Raw genomic sequence first — 22,252 nt, forward strand, 5'->3', positions numbered from 1 at the left:
CAGCTCCGTGCCCCTCGGGTGGGTATGGGCTGTGCTGACGTCAGCGGTAGCACAGTTCCACCTCGGCTCGTGCACTTGCACCCGTTTCCAGCAGCAGGGCATGTCGTGCTTAATTTACCTCGTTACCCCTGCGTCTTGTCTGGCGTTTGACTAATTGCTCTGATTAACGAGACCGGGCCCGTAAATGCGTAATTATTTCAAATGTATTTTCCTGCGCTGTTGCATGTAGGACTCTCCTGCGCACACATACATGGCTCCCATTCGGCGTCCACACTTACCTCACGAGGACAGACTGTATCTCGTGTGGACGAGGCGGTTAGGGGGGGTGTTATCTATCACGTGGACGCAGACATATCAGATATGTCCTCCCTGTGGCTTCAAGTTCAGACCTGTCTCTCATGCCGTACCGCTCGTGCTGCAGACACACTCATGACCTTGGTGTGACCACAGCCATGCGAGTCACGTGGACATAAACATCTCGCGTGTGGATAAAAGCTTACCCCTCATGCTGAACACAGACGTTTGTATGGAGAAAGAGCTGTGTGCACACGAACATAGCTCTTATGTGAATGCAGACATGTTTTTCATATATGCCGCATTTATGCCTCGCAGTGGACACATTTGTGCACCTATACTTTATACCAAGTGATGCCCCTCGTGCATGCCGTAGGTACAACATTTCTCATGTTGTATCGTCAGACAGGCCAGTATGTTGTGTACACAGATGTCCCCCGCGGGGACATAGACACGATTGTCATGTGGCCACATAACTTTCTTTTGCGAGGACGAAGGCAGGATTCCCACGTGAATGCTTACATATCCCTCATGTGCAGACATGTGGACACAAATCTCGCGTGAACGAGACATGTGCAGACATGTGGACACGGACAAAGCTCAAACGTGAACGATGCCATGCTCCTTATGTGTGGACCCAAACAAAACTCTCACGTGAATGATGACGTCCCCAGTGTGCCTGCATGTGGACACAGACTAGGGTGACCAGCAGTGGCGGCTGGTGACATTTAAAAGTGGTAGGGCGTAAAAGTCAGGGATGAGTGTTACGTCATGAAGTGAGCGAGCCCGACTATCATACGGGAGAGTTCTTTAAAAAATAAGTTTTAAACACGCATTTACAATGCAATGGTCTCGGCAATATTATAGGTAGAGCTATTGGTATTGCTCATTATTTTTTTTATCATTTTTGTATCCCTAAATAAATGGCATTGTCATTTCTATTGGCATTAGTTTTTTTTTTTTGCATATGTGATACCTATTGCATTAGCAGAGAGAGAGTGAGGTATTGAAATAGAGAGTGAGGTAGTGAGAGAGAGTGAGGTAGATGGAGAGTGAGGTAGTGAAAGAGTGAGGTAGTGAGTGAGGTATTTTCTGACGTAGTGAGATAGAAACAGTGAGTGATGTGAGATAGAGAAAGATTGAGGTAGTGAAAGAGAGAGTGAGGTAGTGAGGGATGTTGTGAGGTATTAAGATAGAAACAGAGAGTGATGTAGTGAGGTAGTGAAAGAGTGAGTGTAAGTGGCTTAGTGTATTTGAGAGAGAGAGTGAGGTAGTGAGATAGAGAGAGTGAATTAGTTAAAATGTCTTCGTACCAGCGGTGCTGCTTAAGTTTCTTTCACTTAGCATGACGTTTCAGAATACTGTCAGTGGTTGCCTCGCGCGGCGCAAGATTTCTTTCGCACTTCGTTATGATTGGCTGTAGCTGGAGACCATGTGTTTCCTGTTTGATACTCGCTCTGTGATTGGTCGGTTAGGCGGGCGCTGCCGGCCGGCTCCAGAATTATGGTGGAGGTCGGCTGGAGGTTGTTCTGGGTCCAGGCACCTTGGAACCAAGTTGTCCGCGTAAAGGGGGTCCCGGAACACCACAGGGGAGTATTGGGGTTGAAGAAGGTGCCGTCTGGGTACAGGGGAATATGCAAAGAGTACTCGTCGGTGATCAAAGAGGTAGGGTATTTTGAGGAGGAGAATCTTTTACTGGAGTTGCAAAGAGAGTGTCAATAGCTGCAGTCTGGGGCCGCCAACCGCAAAGAAGATCACGCTTCATCTAGTCGGGATGTGAAGTCATTAGGGCAGGCAACCGAGTTTATGGGAGAATGGGTTGTGGGGCGGCACGAGAGAGCAGTCCGTAAAGACCAGTAAGGGGCAGTGAGCCCAAGACATTGGAAAGGACAGGAGGGAGTCATTGGTCATAAGCTAGATGCTCTGAGGGTACTCTATATGCACCTTCTTAGTCGTGCTGCCTCTGCCGATCACTGGCCTTTGTCATCCTCACGTCAACGCTTCAGCTCAGCCAGAATGAACAGCGGCTCCACAGAGACAGTTGTGCGCGCTGCTGTCAACCCAACACACCGCGGGTTCCTGACAGTTGCTTTCAGGGAGCGTGCAATCGCGCCCTTCACAAGTTACGGGCTTTCAGCAAGTCCCAGGGGGCTGTTCTCTGCTGCCAGCCAACAGAACTCTTTCACCAGGGCATACTCCACCACTAATGGAGCTGTGAGGAACAACGGCTCACTGAAGCAACCGCTCTTCCGCAGCCCGACCGCCTACTACGATATCCTTGGAGTCACCGGTTCAGCCACGCAGTCCCAGATCAAGACAGCCTACTACCGCCAGTCGTTCCGCTACCACCCGGACCGCAACAATGGCGACGAGGTGGCAGCGCTGCGCTTCACCGAGATTAGCGAGGCGTACCTCATCCTGGGCAGCGTCACCCTGCGCAAGAAGTACGACCGAGGAACCCCAAGCCAAGAGGACGTGCGGGCGGCGGGGAAGCCTCCGGGGAAGGTGGATGGCTCTACCATGCCCAAGAAGACCGAGAGCACGTCGTCCTCGTCCCGCTACACTCCCACCAAGCCAATCTTCGACCCGTTCTATCGAGCCCACTATGGCGAGCAGATTGAACGGGAGCGGTACATGAAATGGAGACGCGAGGAGCTACAACAGCAAAACAAGCACACCACTGCCTTTCTCCGAGGCAAAGCAAAAATGCCTCGGAGAAACGCAGTGGCGTTTTCGGATTCGGGGGCGTGTTTCTTTTTCTCTCCTCTTGCCATTGGCTGGAGGAGAGAAAAACACGCCTGAGAAAGGGCGTGGCTAAAAAGTGGAAAGAACAGCACGGAACACGCCCCCGAATCTGAAAAAGACGGAGCCTATTTGGAGGGACGGCTCTTTCCTCCAATGGCTGGCCTCCGTTTAGGAAGCCAGCCAATGGAGGAGAAGCAAAAAGAGAGGCGGGCTAAATAGCCACTCTAAGAAACATTAAATCTCCGGACTTCCGGTTCTGCCTTTGGCAGACCGGACGGTCCCTCGACCTAAAAAACAAAGGGAGAAAGCAGAGACAGAGAAGAGGGAGATGAAGAAGCAGCAGTATCTGGTGCTGGATTAAGTCTGAGGTGAATTAAATACTACACAGCCTCGTTATCTGGCCCGACGATTTTTAATAGCACCGCCGGAGCAGAGCTTTGGGCGTGAGCATTCATTCTTTTACAAATTAAGCGCTTAGCAGGTCCTGTCCCACTAGCTGGATTCAGTCAGGGGACTTCAAGGTGTCTTCTTACTATTGAAGAGTTATTTAAATGATCCCCCAACATGCTATGTACCAGTATCTCCATTTAGCGCTACCAGTACTGCGAGCTAACGAGGACTGGATCAACAGCCTGTATTTCACACCCTGTGCGCAGATAATGAAACTTGTGGAGCAAGGGCATTTTTGCAGCACTTGCGGGAAATGGCGAAACACAGCAAGTAACTTGCTGTATTAGCGCCACGGAAAAACCGTGCAAAAAAAGTTATTTGCACGGATTAATCAGTGCAACAGTTATAGTTTGCTATACTTGATGGCTGTAAATACGGACGGCAATGGAAAATATTTCTAAGGCACTCCTAACCTAAATAAAAAATAGCGCCTTGCGTTGTTGAGTCAAGATTTGTGTAAAAAATGTTGGCAATAGCGTCAACGTTCTGGCACTTATGCTAACTGTGTGATCAGGCTGCTTCCTTTTATAGAATGTAAAATATAATAGGCAGTGGCTAATCTAACCTTAAAGTTGAGGTACCCTCTGGTATATTCACATGTAAGTGCAGCGTGACACGAAAAAACAAATACCAGCTGGATGCATTTTGGGACATCGAGATGTCTTCTTTGATACAACACTGCATGGCTATCTGCTCCACTTTAATTCGCAACATTTTCTGATGGTGTACGTTCTAGGCAACGATACAGGTTCATACTGAGTGCTCCTATGGGAATTCTAGTTGGCCAACATCTTGCTCCGATTCTGGGGTCCAGCACCCTGGCACTTCCATACCAAAGGTGGTAAGGAAGCGAGTGGTCATCTGACTACAGAGAGCCATCACCTGATCGAGGGGTGTCACACGCTGCTGGGTGTGGAACCTCCCAAGCAACCATCAATCAAGGATGCAACTTAAAGGGATAAGGTTACCGCAGGGGGACAATAGAGGGGACAGCCCCCTTAGCATCCCCCCCCCCTTAGCACCCCATTCCCCTCCCCGAAAGGGGGGTTAGTATTTCTTCCATGCCTACTGGCCGGAAAGGGGGGGCAATCTCCAGCGGACACCGCCTCCCCCAGGGACAACGCACTTGCTGGGCAGCGGGGGGTATATAGGAGGGACACGCACCTGGGCAAGCCCTCCTTCCCTTCCAGCGCGCGGGCGGCAGACAGTTTTCCTACAAGACAATTGTTTGTGTTTTGTTCATAATGCAACTGTATAACTGTGTTTCTTTCTCCAAGCCAGGATCCACACAGAGCTAGTGTGACAACAGGGGTTAGGAGTGGGATGGCTAAGGCAGACAGCTGCCTGCTAATGGTACCTCATGTGCCAGTGAAATGGTTCTTTTCAACAAATGGAAATCTTTCCCGGGGTTAGTTCTCATTGTGTACATTCTCCTAAACACCATATAACAAACGTGTTCTGTACACAGAAAAACTGTTGACCAACAACCAGAAGTAACTCGCTGTATCACAACTTAGTGCTACACGAACACCTTGTCCCAGCGCAGGAAATGATGGGAGTCTCGCAAGGATCCCAATTCTGGCGCCTATTTCTGGTCTGGGATCCGCCGATTCAGTGAAATATGCTTTATACGTCATCGAGTAATTCTCCGACCCCGGGACACAGTCCAGCAGCGCCTGCAATTGACTTCATTCTGGTCGTTGCATGAGCTCACAAGAGGCGAAACTGATTTCTGATTTTATTTCCAGCTGGGCCTAAAACAAAAGCCGATTTAAAAGAACCAGCGCTGCCTTGGCCAGAACTCCATTCAGTCTCCTGGCCACACATTACTCGTGCTCGTTTTACTGCACTTCTGGTCGGCCGCTCTTCTGCCGCAGATACTGTACAATTGGAAACCGCCAGCTCAGTCACGAGGCGGCCATTCATTCATTCATTCATTTAGCCTCCAGCCAGAGCGGCTGCAGTCACGGGCAGGAGGACCTGACTCCAAAGTGCCTAATTGAGGTCTGATGATGCCGAAATGTATGTATAGCTGCCAGGTGATAGTGACTCGTGGGACTTGGGGCCCCGCCAATAATTCATGGGAAGTGCCCAAGGAGTGAGCCAGGACCTTTCACATTTTTTAAAGTCTGATCCTGCACGAGTTCCATGTGTGGCCGGGCGCCGGCTTCCGAAAAGACCAGGTATGAACGAGCAATCAGCATTTCCAAAGGGTCCGAGCTGCGGGGTCTGAGGCACAGACAAGGCTGCAACTCAAAGGATGCACACCACTGCCTTTCTCCGAGGCAAAGCAGAAATGCCTCGGAGAAACGCAGTGGCGTTTTCGGATTCGGGGGCGTGTTTCTTTTTCTCTCCTCATGCCATTGGCTGGAGGAGAGAAAAACACGCCTGAGAAAGGGCGTGGCTAAAAAGTGGAAAGAACAGCACGGAACACGCCCCCGAATCTGAAAAAGACGGAGGCTATTTGGAGGGACGGCTCTCTCCTCCCATGGCTGGCCTCCGTTTAGGAAGCCAGCCAATGGAGGAGAAGCAAAAAGAGAGGCGGGCTAAATAGCCACTCTAAGAAACATTAAATCTCCGGACTTCCGGTTCTGCCTTCGGCAGACCGGACGGTCCCTCGACCTAAAAAGGAGTGGGGAAATTATTGGTTTATAATATTTATCCATAGAATTGCATGTTTGAGAAAATGTAATGCCTATATCATTGGAAATGTGCTATTTATAAATGACAGTGCGCTACTGCACTATCCTTTAGTAATATATTTGTGACAGTGTGCTCCAAACGGCACGACCACCAGTAACATACTACACCCTTACGGATGACAAGCATGAGCCTTGTGTTCCGCAGGGATGGTTTCACCTCATCAATAATGGCAGGTTCACTCCCAATTTTGGGATTACACTGCTTAGGCAAAACTTCTATTTATTAGAGGGGAAATTAAAGAGAATAAAAAAAAAGGTGAGGCGCTAAAGAGATAAAGTATCTTTATTACAATTCTACATGTCAGTTTCTGGTCAAAGCAATGTATTGGGGAGAGGAGTTTGCCTAACTCCTACGGTGGTCGACCTCGAATCTGGGGAACTGGGTTCGAGTCTCGGCAACGACCCTGCGACTCTGGGCAAATCACTTAATCTCCCTGTGCCTAACACAAATGAATGTGTCCTTATGTAATGCAACTGGTGCTATGTAAAGTGCTCTGAACACATTGCTGGTAAGTTACATAACGGTGAATGAGGAGAGCAGGCAGGGGAACATGCAGGATGAAGCCATGCAGGTCAGGCGGCGAGGCTAAAAAGATGTGACTGACGTCATGGGTAGGCTTGGCGCCTTGAAGAAATCATTCTGAGTCCAAGGAAAGTTAGTTTCTACTCACGCCTCACGGTTATTAATAAGCAGCAAACAGAAGAGAATTGGCTGTATTTGCTGAGAGAGATTATTTAATTACAGAGACTGCTCTCGCCGAAAGCTGTCAACGGCCAAAAACGTATTAATTAGAGATAGTGAGCCTTCCCAGCAGGGCCTGCTGAGACACCAGGGGCTGCAGGAAGTGCCCGGCCCAACAAGTCTAAGGAGCTGCAGGAACGGTCCTGGAGCTTTGCCAACAGGGGCACCCCCAGTGACCCCATCACCAGTGCGGGCCCTGTGGGGCTGACCCCTCCGTACAGGTCGGTGCCTCTGCCTTCCTTTAAACGCCAGCATCAGCCCACTGGCTGATGCTGGTGTTTAAAGGAAGGGACAGGCACCGCATGCGCACGGAGTTATGACAGGGTCTGCAGGGAGGGATGCCAGTTCATGCTGAGGAGGCTGTGGCACTGACAGGGTGGTGCCACAGTTTGTATGGGCAGGGAGACGGGCAGAGGTGCGCTTTGGCAGTTAGCTGTGCAGGTAGAAGTCCAGATGGTAGGTATGTGCAGTGAGCGGACCGGAAGTAGACGCTGTGTGCAGTGAGGGACTTGGGGAGTAAAACATGTATGCAGTGAGACCTGGAGGAAGGAGTTGTAGCAGGTAAATACAGTGGGTGGCTCGGGACTTGGGAGACCGTGTGTGCAGTGAAAGGCTTCAGGTCAGCCAGTGCGCTGGGGTAGAACTCTAGAAGACGTGTTCTGCGAGAGGCTCCGGATTATGTGTCCAGTGAGAGGATCCGCAGTAGACTGTGTGTGCAGTGAGGTTCTCGGGATTAAACGATGACGATATATGCAGTGAGAGCTGCAGGAGTAAACAGTGTGCGGCTTAGAAGTAGGCAGTGCGTTGGTAGAAGTTGAGGAGTAGCCAGTGCATGCACTCCGTGCAGTGAGAGAGTGCGTTATAGCACAGGGAGGGGCTCCGATTCTGGAGCAGATCATGTGTGCAGTGATGGGCGCCTGAATAGATCGTGTGCAGTGAGGGGCTCTCGTGTGCACTGAGGGGCTCCTGGGTAGATCGTGTACAGTGAGGGGCTCCTGAATAGATCATGTGCAGCGAGGGGCTCTCGTGTACAGTGAGGGGCTCCTGGGTAGATCGTGTGCAGTGAGGGGCTCTCGTGTGCAGTGAGGGGCTCCTGGGTAGATCGTGTGCAGTGAGGGGCTCCTGAACAGATCGTGTGCAGTGAGGGGCTCCCGTGTGCAGTGAGGGGTTCCGGACTCAGGATCCGACATTTAACAGCAGGTCTGCCGAGTTCGGGGGTTCAAAAAAAGGGAAAAAGCTTACCGGCACATGTGTCGTGTCGTTTGAAACCACGGCTGCAGGTGCCTTTTTCCAGCAACAAACACACCCCTCCCGGAAATAAGAGCTGCCTGCCTAACTGAAGCTAAATGGATAGCCACTCCCGGTCGCCTCGGCCTTACCCAATAAGAAAGCCTCATTTACGGAGGCGAAAGGAGTGCTGTAATTGTTACCACCCACTGCACTCAGTGCACTGCGAGCCAGCCCTGCCCCTTCCCATTACTCTGAATGGCGCTCCACTGACCACGCCCTGGGCCAATTCATTATCGCCCCATTTGAAACCTATTTACTGCCGCTTTTTTCAGCCACTCCCACAAGGCTGATGTCACCCGCCTCCTCGCTCCTCACTTGTGCCTCGAGGGCGAGGAATAGTTCTCGCCCAGCTTTTGCACATGCGCACATTGTGCAGGAAGACTCCGGGACAAAGTATAAGTAAGTAAAAATATATATATATTTATTTTACATAGTTTAACTTTTGAGTTTCACGGGGGCGCACCAAGCAGTGAGCACTTCTTTAAACTGCTCCACTGGTGTTCATTCTCTCCCATTAGTTTTCTACGATGCTGGTAGGTGCGGCAATGCCCCCTACGCCCCTTAACACCAGCCGCCACTGGTGACCAGGCGTCCCGGATTTACCGGAACAGTCCCGGTTTTCCGCCAGCTGCCCCGGCAGATATCAGGTAATTAAGCTCTTGTCCTGCTTTTTTAGAGAGGGTTGGCTGAAAAAGGTGGGAGGTATCTTTTCATGTTTTGCAAAGTAGGGATAGTTAGCACCTGTTATAAGAAAGCAATGTAATTAACAGGCATGCTACTGGCTCTAAAAATGACATTTTATGTGTGTTCTTACAGCCTCTTCTGTAATTCTCTGCAGGCGCGCAACGCCCATAGGGCTCAAAGGGCCTCAGCCCCACACCCCGTCGTGTGTATCAGACCGGGCTGAGACAGCTTCCTGGGCACACACACAGACAGTTTTTGAGCTTTTCGCAGTCGCACCCGAGTACTTCACAGGTCTTTAAAAGACCATTTATGTGTTAACAAGGCTTTGTTGGTTTTTCACCCCTTCTTAGAGCCCCTGCATCTCCGCTCTGCCTATTGCTGGAAGAACTAGCCCCCCAAAATTTTTAATAGCTACCTCACCCCCCCCCCCCCCTTGAAATTTGGCTCTAGTTGCGCCTCTGATTCTCTGCTAAGGAGTACTGTCATTCTGTGCGCTGGGTTGAAGTAAAATTGTAGTCCTTCTTCTATTTTTGGGACATGTTCCGGTTTTTGGCTTTAAAATTCTGGTCACACTAACACAGACACACCTCTTAATTGTATGTTCCAAGGCCGTCGGCGAGCAGAGTGGAAAGCCAGGATGGTGTGGGGATGAGTGCAAGGGGGCTGGGGGGTGTGCGGGTCACTGGCCCGGCGTAAAGTGACCTCCGTCTTCGGCTGGGGTCGGATTCATCTCCTGTCTGGTGGTGCTGCGGCTCCCCATGCTGCTCTGGGCACAGGGGCTCATGCTGCTGCCGGGCTCTATGCCGCTCCCGCCACCAGCTTCACAGAGATGCGTCGCCAAACGGTCAGAGCAGGAGCGTACGAGAGACCCGACCTGACACAGAAACGGGGAGGGCACAGCTCATGGGACTCAAGGGCTGTCTGTCGAAGGGAGACCCCGCCCGCAGACACTGGGAGGGCACAGCCCGGGGGCTCGAGGGCATCTCTGTCAAAGGGAGTTAAGAACAGAGATGAAAATCATAGCCCGAGGGGTGAAGCGGGCGCTCACCCCCACACCATCTTTCAAGGAAGCAGAACGAAGATGAGTCCACCACCCCCTATAGAGTGAAGTACTCATCACCTCCAAAATAGGGAAGCACAGCCCACCGCCATCTATAGAGGATCAGAGCCCACCGCCATCTATAGAGGATCAGAGCCCACCGCCATCTATAGAGGATCATAGCCCACCACCATCTATAGAGGATCGGAGCCCGCCACCATCTATAGAGGATCGGAGCCCGCCACCATCTATAGAGGATCGGAGCCCGCCACCATCTATAGAGGATCGGAGCCCGCCACCATCTATAGAGGATCGGAGCCCGCCACCATCTATAGAGGATCGGAGCCCGCCACCATCTATAGAGGATCGGAGCCCGCCACCATCTATAGAGGATCGGAGCCCGCCACCATCTATAGAGCATCAGAGCCCATCACCATCTATAGAGCATCAGAGCGCATCACCATCTGTAGAGGATCAGAGCTCACCACGATCAGAGCCCACCACCATCTATAGAGGATCAGAGCCCACCACCATCTATAAATGAAGCCGAGCCCACCACCACCATCTATAGAGGATCAGAGCCCACCACCGTCTATAGAGCATCAGAGCCCACCACCATCTATAAAGGGAAGCTGAGCCCACCACCATCTATAGAGGGAAGCCGAGCCCACCACCATCTATAAATGAAGCCGAGCCCATCACCATCTATAGAGGATCAGAGCACACCACCTTCCATAGAATGAAGCTGAGCCCACCACCGCCATCTATAGAGGGTAGCTGAACCCACCACCACCCTCTAGAAAATGAAGCTGAGCCCACCACCATCTATAGAATGAAGCTGAGCCCACCACCATCTATAGAGAAAGCTGAGTTCCCTCACCATCTATAGAGAAAAGCTAAGCCACCCACCATCTATACAGTAAAGCTGATCCCACCACCATCCATAAAGGGAAGCTGTGCCCACCACCACCATCTATATAGGGTAGCTGAGCCCACCACTATCTATAGAATGAAGCTGAGCCCACCACCACCATCTATAGAAGGTAGGTAGCTGAGCCCTCCACCATCTATAGAATGAAACTGAGCCCACCACCTCCATCTATAGAGGGTAGCTGAACCTACCACCACCATCTAGAGAATGAAGCTGAGCCCACCATCTATAGAATGAAGCTGAGCCCACCACCACCATCTATAGAGGGTAGCTGAGCCTACCACCTCCATCTAGAGAATGAAGCTGAGCCCACCACCATCTATAGAATGAAGCTGAGCCCACCACCACCATCTATAGAGGGTAGCTGAGCCCACCACCGCCATCTATAGAGGGTAGCTGAGCCCACCACCGCCACCTATAGAGGGTAGCTGAGCCCACCACCATCTGTAAAGGGAAGCTACACCCACCACCACCGCCTGTAGAGGGAAGCACAGCCCAGCAGGCCTCTCTCCATGTGACAGTCCACCTGTGGCTATGCAGGAGCCAGCACATGCTTGGGTCCTGGACAGGCCATAGAATGCAGCTGTTCAACAATGTGTATCACAGCTGGCCTCCGGTAAATTAATAATTCACACATGGTGCCTTCTTAACTTCTCCATCTTAACCCATGAAGTTAAACAAGCATTTGCAATGCAATAGGTATCACATTTGCGAGAGTTTGAGCTATTGGCATTGTAAATGATAATGCCATTTATTTCCTTTTTTTCAGAACAGATAAATAAAAGGCATTGTCATTTGCAATACCAATAGCTCAAACTCTCAGAACCAGATAAACCAACGATTGACAGCGCCATAAAGCTGGAAGGTTGTTGCAGCAATCACTATATGAAAAAGATGATTTGTTGGAGCCCTTCTTGTTCATCAGTACATACCATTGCATTACAACAGTTCATCAGGCAGATCACCTCCAGCAGGTACCAACGCACCCAATAGCTTTTGTAGTCCACCCATTTCTTCAGCTTATCCTTCCTCTGATCGGTCTCCCCAAGAACAGTCATTAAGACACTAATTGGCCACCATAAAAGCGCTACTATCACCCATTATTACCCCGCAAGTGTTTGCTCTCACTACAATTTCCTGCACGAACAATATTCACTATTGCGTGACTCCAAGAGCTAAACCAAAATTATTCCCAGAGTTCCTTTTGTAGCTTACTCGATGACTGGTTTTCATGACTGCAGTTGAAACAGACGAATCACTTCCTTCTTTTCCCTGTGTTGTTTATTCTTTAGCAAGCAACCTCAGAGAGGGTTAGACACGAACAGCTTCTGTGAGGTCTACGCCCCTCTATCAAGTGCTGCTTGGCTGTGGGGAGTCGGTGCGCTATGCGTGCTGTCACAAAAAATGAATACTTCTCGCTTTTGCCGCTTTACTTTTCTCTTCGAAAGCTGTCCCGGGCTGCTTGGGAAGTGAAAGCGTGCATGGCATGCTGAACATAAAAAAGCAGCCACCATTGTTAAAGTAGCATCCTGCAAGTTCTTTATTAAGCAACCTCAGAGAAGGCTAGACACAAACCGCTTCTGCAAGGTCTAAGCCCCTCTATCAAGCGCTTCTTGGCTGAGAGGAGTCTGTGCGCTATGCGTACTGTCTCGAGAAATGCATACTTCTTGCTTGCTACTTTCCTTTTCTCTTTGAAAGCTGTCCCCGGCTGCTTGGAAAGTGAAAGCACGCATGGCGCGCTGAACATAAAAAACAAGAAGTGGCTGCCATTGTGAAAGTAGCATCCCACGAGTTCTTTAGCCAGCAACCTTCAGAGAGGGTTAGACACGAACACCTTCTGCGAGGTCTAACCCCTCTATTAAGTGCTGCTTGGCTGAGGGAAGTTGGTGTCACAAGGAATGCATACTTCTCGCTTTTACTACCTTCCTTTTCTCTTCGAATGCTGTCCCGGGCTGCTTGGAAAGTGAAAGCACGCTGAACATAAAAAAACAAGAAGCGTCCGCCATTGTGAAAGCAGCATACCGCGAGTGGTGAAAGCAAAGCGGGCGCCGTTGCAGGAAAGCAGGTCATGCCTGCAGTAGGAGAAACTCATTAAAGATAATAGTGCTCACAGACTGTAAATAAAACATACAGTATAACCACACATGTAAAAGGGCTAGTCCTCATGGGAGGTTACAAATGCAGACATGGCGGTACTAAGGAGGGACTAACAAGCCTATTAACGAATCAGAAGCCAACATTTACAGAGTACAATGACACAAGCCAATAAAAAATATGGGCGGGGCTTCAAGTCCATACCTGAATACAGCATGTCTCAAAGAGACAGCACAAGCGTTGCCAATGCAAGACCTAAAAAGGAAAGAATGATTCTTCTAGTCAAGGAGGACACCATCAGTTATCGGAAAGGATCACCAAGCTCTTCTGATCAATAACCAGACCCAAAGGAATTATGCGGCACTTGGAGACAAAATTATGCAACAGGGTGGGCTAATACAGCAAACTCTGAAAGGTTACCACTAACCTTTTCAAAGTATCTTCCAGTGCAGTGCGCCACATATTTTCAGTAAATTTTGATCCTTCTGAGCTAGAAAGTATTTGCAGAATTTTACAAATTATGCAGCAGATGATGGGATATGCAGCAAATGAGGTAAACCTACAAGTACGAGGGAAATGGTCAGATGGCGTTTGCCCATTTTACCAATCCTGCATAAAGGCTTGAAATAAAGTGATTTTGCACTTCGTTTTTGCCACACCAGCATTATTGATTTGTCTTCCCCTCCCAAAGGAGGGGTCTACTATTCCCAAAAAGATGGTTTTGAATGGGGGATAGGGTTTCAAATGTACCTCTCTGTAATCAGACAGTCATGAATGTGGAAACCAATTCTGATTTGCCGCCATATCAGCATTGTTAAAATGCCAGAGTGTTTCATCCAATCTGAGGCATCATCCTGCGGCTAATCTGATTCGTCGCTGGGATCACCAATTAGGTTGCCCGAAGCACCTTGGCTATATACCATCCAGGAATGCTCCGATTGTAGCACGTGGGATGGAAGATGCAAGAGACGCTGGAGCACCCTGTCACATGACACTCGTCCCATGATAGTACTCCACCATGTCCTGCCCAACACCAGCATTCCACCAAGCGTGGGTTATACGTCTTTGCTCCATGGAGCGATGGTAGAGCTTTCCACACATGCCCTTTCCAACAATGGAAGCGTGACAAAACATATGCTTCACAAATCAGTGAACTACGCACATTTTTCATTTACTGTAAGATTTTGTGCAAAGCTCACACCAAACTTTAGCCATTTCACAGTACTTTAAGGCGGGACTGTTTGTGGCAGTTTCAGCTGCCATTTTGGAGTAGCCAATTTTTCAGAACATTACTATTAATATATACACACATACATACTGCTGGTGGTCGCCAGTAGGTAGTTATAGTTAGGACCAAGGTTTTTTTTGTTTTGCCAATAACTTTGGCACCACTTGAGGAATCTCCACGTAATTTTCACAAAACTTCCCCTTTTTGGTTCAGCTGTTCTGTGGGATGTTTCAGGGTGATCCGTCAAGCAGGGACTGAGGAAAAAAACGGGGGATCCCAAAACACGTTTCCCCATGTTAAGTCTATGGGGAATTTTCACTTTTTGAACACGACTACAGCCCGGGCTGCTCAACAGAATTACACCAAATTTGTCAGAAAGCTAGATGTTGGTCCAGAAAGCATGTTTTTTTGATTTGGTGTAAATCTGTTGAGTAGTTTTTGATACATATATGTATACCTGTGAGTGTCTCGACGCTGTCCATAGGCGAGGGGAGATTGGGTGATTTGCCCAGAATCACAGGATGTTGAGCTAATGCCGAGACTCAAACCTGCATCCCCAGCTCCGAAGCCGGCAGCTCTGGCCATTATGCCACAACCTATTATTGTACAGATAGTTCATGGGTAACTGCTGGCCATTGAGCCTTCAGGACTCTATAGCATTTGAGGATCCCTTCCTCGAGCCTGAGATGGTGTGAATGGAATTCAGGAAGCTGAGGGCCCTGTGTGTGACAAGGTCTCCTTCTGAAGTGCTGCCATCTACTGGTTGATGGGCAGTCGTTTCCAGAAACCTGTCCTTAGGCATCTGGCCAGCCTGTAGAAGCGGAAGTCTTAGGGCTTAGAAAGGTTGGCCTGAGCTCTTCCATTCAGTGCCATGCAAAGCACATTGTTCCTTATTCCATGTTCCACAGGAACACCAGGAGGTGAAATCACGCAGCGAAACAATGATACCACAATGGACCTTTTTTTCCTAGAGAGCAGTTTCCTCTCTCCATTTAAGTTCCTCAGAACAGAATGGGCGACAACCTGTGCCTCTAAATTTATCTGATGTAAAATAACATGGTATTACCTGGGGAAGTTTGCCCAGGGAAAAATTTGTGCTCAAGCATGGGCCTGAGATAGCTCAGGCCCAAGCATGCTTGTCGTTTAAAGGCCGCCTCAAAATGGCGGCACTGGTGTTTGTCCAACTACTATTGCTTTATCTGGTGGGGAAGAGGTGGCCTTTACCGCACTATCCTAAAAGCAATACTCCCACTTAAAAAACTTTGCTTACTTTCTGTAATTCTGCTTCATTCCTGAAGAGAAATAAGCAATTTAATTTTCAAAAAGTTGCTTTAATATGCCCCAACAGGTATCTTACTCTGAACTGAACTCAACAGCACGTCTTAACATTCCACAGACTAGTGAAAACTGGAACAGGCGGCTTTTTTGAATTGTATTGGCAACATTTGTATAGCGCTTACTACTCTTACTATGTGGGGCTCTGAAGCACTTGCCTATATGGGTAGCACACTACACAGTGTAGGGTGTGTGTTGAAAGTGTGTTGTCTTTGTTTTGATCCTGTGTAGGAAGTGTTAGGGTGTGTGGTGGGAAGTGTGTTGTGTTTGTTTTGATTCTGTGTAAGAAGGGTTTCCATGTTGTGCGTGATGATCTCCGAGGTGCGTTTATCGTGTTATGGAACACACCACACTACACCGTGAAGGGTGTGTGGTTGGAAGTCTGTTGTCTTTCTTTTGATCCTGTGTAGGAAGTGTTTCCATGTCGTGTTTGATGATCACTGAGATGCGGTTATCATGTTATGGGACACACCACTTCAGTGTGATGGAGGAAGACGTTTGAGAGACTGGTGAGCAGGGCATGGTTTTCAGTAAGCTGCTGGCTGTGAGCAGCTCTGGAGGTCCCTTTATGGTATGTCTTACGTTTATAGTCCAGTTAGTGTTTGCTCATCCACTCGAAATACATCAGAGAATAGCAAAGAGGGAGAAAGATGGGGACTGCAAATGGTAACTTTCAACTGTTAAAGTTGGGAAAAGTGACACATATTACAGTGAAAAAGCATGAAATGACTGAATAATTCTGGGATTTTTTTATTGTGGGAATATCAATGCCCAAAGCAGGTGGTGGGTCGAACTTCCCTTGCTTCAGCTGAAGCAAGTAAGGCAACTCCCAGGACTGAAAGCAAGCACAGCCGGGAGGCGAGCAATGGTGGTGTGGTATTTGTTGTGGCAGTATCAGGCCATATATTCCCCTCAAGGTGAACTTCATGACAGTGGATTAGGTTTGCACATGAGATAGTTTCCCGGTCTCTTCTTCCCACCGGGTGTATTGAATGAGTACTTATAGTACCGACATTGCAGATATATGTCCTCTCACTAGTTCTTTTGTGACTCGGGTCAACAGACCACCACTGGAATCTTTTCAGTCCCTTCTGGATAGTAATAAACTCGTATAAGGCATTGTCTTCCAAAGTATTTTGACTTTGGTTTTGCCATCTCCACAAGTCCCCGTTTAGGCCACCATTACACATTACATGATACCGGCAGCGTGTAAACTCCACACCTATAATTACCGGTACTATTCAATCATAAGTTAAATCTCAGAGAATGGGGAATAATCATACAGGCCCAGATTTGAGTAGTACTCCATTTCACCCCATTTCAACAAGTGGTACACCAGTGAAAGGGGCTGTTGTGAGGCGGAAGATAAAGTGAGGGAGTAGGTAGAGTGGGAGAGATAAGTGGAGAATGCTGGATAGAGCGGGTGGGAAATTACATACTTCCCGATGCCTTGTCTGAGAGGCGGTAAAGTATACAAAACAGTGATGGATGGAGTGCTTGAATTAATCCCAGCCACTGGTAATCACCCGGGCCACAGCCCAGTCCCTTGTTGTTTTGCACACCACACCAACATAGTATGGACCCAGCCATATGCAATCACACTTGTCCTTGCTCTAATGGGAATAGTTCAGCCTGAACTACCAAGCCAGGTCTTCTCTGAACCGGAACACAAGAAAACCAGGCCAGGTTTTGCCCTTGTTAAGGGCTCATCAGCTGAGTACAACTTGGTTCCAGTGACACTGTGTGCACGAGACACACATCTGGGCATTCCTGTGCCACTTAGGTGCCACATTAAAGTATACAAAACAGTGATGGGTGAAATGCTTGAATTAATCTCAGCCATTGATAATCGCCTGGGCCGCATCCCAGTTCATTGTTATTTTGTTCAACATTCCACCTCTGTCTGGAATCGCTGTAAGCAAATCAGTCTTGTCCCTGCTCCAGTGGGAACAGTCCATCCCGACTGCCAACAGGTCCTCCCTGAACTGAATCATAAGCAACCCACTACCGGTTTTACCCTTGTTATGGGCTCATCAGCCAGGTACCGCTTTGTTCCAGTGACAGCCTGTACTGGACCTGTGTCTGAGCATACCAATCCCACTTAGGGCGACACACTGAAGTATACAAAAAAAGTGATCAATGGAATGCTTGCATTAAGCTCAACCACTGGTAATCACTGGGCCGCATTGAAGTCCATCGTTATTTTGCATACCATGCTATCTCTGTTTGGGCCTTGCTCCAGTGGGAACAGTCCAGCGTCCAGTGGGAACAGTCTTAGCCTGGTCCTTCCTGAACCAGAACACAAGCAACCCAGGACTGGTTTCACCCTTGTTATGGGCTCATCCGCTGGGTACAGCTTGGTACCAGTGACACAGTGTACACAAGACCCACATATGGGTATACCCGTCCAACTTAGCAACACATAAAAGTATACAAAAAATGATTGATCGAGTGAATTAATCTCAGCCACTGGTAATCACTCGGGCCACATGCCAGCCTATCGTTAAATTGCAAACCATGCAAGCTATATGCAAATCAGTCTTGACCCTGCTCCAATGATAGCAGTTCAGCCCGAACTGCCAAGACCGGTCCTCCCTTTATTGGAACACAAGCAACCCAGGACCGGTTTCGCCCTTGTTATAGGCTCATCCGCTGGTAACAGCATTCCATCCATCATTTTGTTTTTTGCTGCCCTAAGTGTGACGGGTCTGCCCAAACATGGGTCCTGTTCTCACTGTACTACTGGAATCAAGCTATACAAAGGACTGAAAAGACACTTGTTTAAAATCTGAGTTAATCTCATTGACTGACCTACAGCCTGTTCTCTTCCTACCTCACTTTCCTTTGGCACTCTTTACCATCCCATACATGCTCGGACCTAGACTCCGCATCCTTGATCTTGGTCTGCCTTCACACCCTACTTTATTTTTGCCCTTTCTCTCATTATAAACTCTTGAATCTTTTCTAGTTGAGGTCTTTCACTTGAAGTTCTCCATTTGCTGTCATTATTCTCTCTACCTTGGTCTTCCTTTACATACCTTTATCTTCTCCTAATGAATTTCATGCTACCACCCTCTAATCTCTCTCTGTCCTTGAATCCCGCTTTACTTCTACACCAACTATTTATGTAACTCTTGGCTCCCCTCTTGCCGGAGATCACATTGGGTTTCTCTATTCATATTTCCTGAAACCTCTTCCATTATAGTTCTTTCTTATGGCTAGCCTCCTAAACCCTCTGCCTCCTTCCATTTTCTTATCTTTTATTCCCTGCTACATTAAGCCTTCTACATTAAGCCTTACATTGACTGCTGTTCTCTTTCCTATGTGCACCACATTGAGACTGATTTTAACTACTTTCATTATCTTTTTCACTTTATGCCTTCATCGGTTACTGGTTCGGTCTGTGTAATGGTTTAACCCAACCCCGCCAGTTCTTCTGTATACAGCAACTGGGACCTCCTTGGTTGAGTTTCATTGTATAGTAACGAAAAAACATAAGGCTCATTGGTGTTGGACGAGCTTGGTGTTGGGAGCCCAACTGGAACACCATGTCCCAGATCTGAGACATCAACTAAATCTGGCATAACTCAAAACAGCTAAGGCCAGCCTATTCTAGAAGGCTGTCATTTCCCATCATTTAAGTATTGGGATTGCTGCCTTCAAACAGGGACACACTACCCAGAATATAGCTCAACCACTACCGAAGAACAGGGAAATCCTTGATACTTGGATTTTATGGACTTTACAGGGCCAAGGAACGGGTTTTGTATATTCAATAACCAACTTCTAATGGCCTCTGCTGTGTTAGGAAGTGGCTGCACACTGCAAGCTAGTGCACTACAAAACAAATACACAATAAGAAGCCCTTAGGATGCCAAAGCGCTCCCCGCAGACCCTTGAACATTAAAAGTCCTTCAGTATGAATCCGTATATCATGCCATACTATGAATCCCTTCAAAGACCCAGCTTATCGAATGGTCTGCAGACCTAAATATCAAAACTCAGTGTGACCCCCTTGCAATGTAACTTAAGCAGCTGCATTTACCCACCCACATCAAAGCATCATCACAGGACACTTACCGCGCACCCTCCAGCATATTGCACGCCAGGGATCTCACTTTTACCATCACAGACAATCATGGTCTTTAAGAGTTTACCTCCACAGGCCTCCGTTTGCTCCACTGACACAAGTTGCTGATCAACCACCGTGCCTCATCCCATGAAGGCACCAACAATATGCTCTCCACTATTCCCTCTACAATTCAACCAGATGAAACAGTGTGTCCAGCACTTCCTCCACCAGTCCCATTCACATTAACATGTAATGGTCTTCAGTTGAGAATGTGTCTGCAGGCGTGGTGACAACCAATGGGTGGAGGACACGGCCATGGGATACGAAGATGTTCCCCAACCGTGCCAAGATGGCATGACACATTGTGACATCTTGAAACTGGTAACTTCATTCCCTCATGATCACTCTGTATTGGACATCTGTTGTTACATGTAGAGGGATATGGAGTAAGACGCTGCCACCATACATAGGTGCCGCCGCGAGTGTCCGACATGGTGCAGTCACTCAGAATCACCTCCCAGACCTGTTCCTATGATCGTTGTACCTCCTTTGGACACACTCCAATCCACGTGCTTAGTTTTGGCCTTAAGGTGCCCTTGATTCTCTTGGCTGAAACAATTGAATTGTTATGAAGAGTAGGTCCCTGCGGAAGAAGCTACATAATGCTTCAGCCTGCTGCCTACTTGTTCTTGGTGCGTGTCCTTTGCTTTGCATCTAACTGGTAGACATATTGGTGTAAGCATGGCAACTGGTCCAGCTTTGGCACATCAGTGCTTACCCGGAAATGGGAAAAAATCTGTTTTATTATTGCAAAATTCATATTTTTTCTGAAAAAGGGACAACTACACATGCCACTCACCCTCGCAAACCATGCAGCAATATGAAAGCTGCATATCAATGTAGCATTAGGGACAATGTACACAAATGGAGGGACACAGAGCTGTGTGACCTCCAGAATGCTGCAACTACTGGAAAGCCCCCCCTGCCCCAACCACACTCCACACATTGATCATGGAAATGCGCGGTGGTGTTAAGCCGGGATGCAGCCCGCTTCTGTCACTTGGGTGATCAGCTTTTGTTCTGTAGGACAATGTCAAGATGACAATGTAGGAATAAAAACTTCAATGCTGCATAAAGCTAAGCTTTGGTCATGCAATTAAAGCTCTGCGTTCAATAATTGCCTAGTCCAGTGAACATGGTGCTGGGGGGCGGGGGAGGGTTTAAAGTGCATTTTGTAGCCAGGGAAAATAATCTTTGCAGTGTTAAAGGGCCCTTGTTTTTTGTTTTCAGTTTCTTGATTGCGTACAATTTGTCATTGACAAAGACGAAGCTCTGCATCATTGGTATATATATATATATAATATTCACTGAAAAAACCATAGGTTTCAGGGGTGTTATAGTTAGCTGGACTTTTCACTTGTACAAAACCATTGAAATTCCCCCGTTATAGTTAGTTCAGCTAACTATAACTCGCGCGCCCGCAATGCACTGCTGATGACGTCACATATTACATCACTCATGACATGGTCAGTGACATCACTCATGACATCACTGATGACATCTCAAATGACATCACTGATGACATCACTGATGACATCATCCAGTGAATGTGTGTTATTCTGAAAATTAAATATGTTTTATATATGTATATCTCAAGGTCGATGGAAGAATAAATGGGTATATAAGTGTCTAAATGGATGATTTGTTTTTGAAAAATTGATTGTGTAACTGACTGATTAAGTGTATCATAGTGAATACATGGCTTAGTGAGTAATGTTTAAATATGTAAATATCTGTATCAGTCTCTCACTTTGTGTATAAGTGGCTGCATGGGTTGGTGAGTAGCTACATGGGTGTCTATATAGGTTATTAGTTGGTTTTTTGAGTATCAGTCTGAGTGTCTGCATGGTTCCGTGGGGGGTATTACGTAGTGCATAGGTGCATGAATGAGTGACTCACTGTTTGTATGTGTTGAACACAGTATGTGTGCAGGACTGTATGGGTGGATGAGTGTGTGTATGGGTGTGTTAGTGAGTGAATGACTGTCTCAATAGTGTCTTTATGAGTAACTACATATGTTTTAAACTAGTAGATGTGACTATTGGTGTATATATGTGAGTATATGTGAGAGTGAGAGATTGAAAGAGTTCCTGTATGAATAAGTATGTGTTTCTATAAGTGATTGTTTAAAAGACTAAGTATGTGTAAGTTTCCGTAGAAGTAAGTGTGGTGGTGTGTGTATAACTGTATATGCAAGTAAATGTATGTTTGATTCTTTATTAGCATGAGTGACTATGTGTGTGAGTAACTCTATGGATGAGTGGCATTGTGTAACAGGATGTATAGGTGTATGAGTACATATGATGAGTGAGTACATGTATGAGTGACTGTATTGGACTGTTGGTGTATGAGTGGATGTGTATGTGGATCTTAGAATTACTGAAGAGGTTGTTGTAACTGGTATTGGTATGTCCATTGTTTTGAAAATTTTAGTCTCTATTTTTGAATGTGTGTATCAAAGGTTATATTAGGGTGAGAGGAGGTCTGCCACTCTATCACAAGGATGATGTCATCAGTGATGTCATCAGTGATGTCATTTGAGATGTCATCAGTGATGTCATGAGTGATGTCACTGACCATGTCATG

At 47.7% G+C, this 22,252-nt stretch overlaps 1 protein-coding gene and 1 pseudogene across 1 annotated transcript in view; both read left to right on the forward strand.

Annotated features, from left to right (window-relative positions):
* The window catches only part of GNG13 (G protein subunit gamma 13), a 154,885-nt gene that overhangs the window by 878 nt on the left and 131,755 nt on the right, over window positions 1-22,252 (forward strand). The window lies entirely within an intron of this gene.
* Window positions 1,798-10,490, forward strand: LOC146796672 (uncharacterized; annotated as a pseudogene).

This window comes from Triturus cristatus, chromosome 10, assembly GCF_964204655.1.
Source record: "Triturus cristatus chromosome 10, aTriCri1.1, whole genome shotgun sequence".
NCBI classification, from domain to species: Eukaryota; Metazoa; Chordata; class Amphibia; order Caudata; family Salamandridae; genus Triturus; species Triturus cristatus.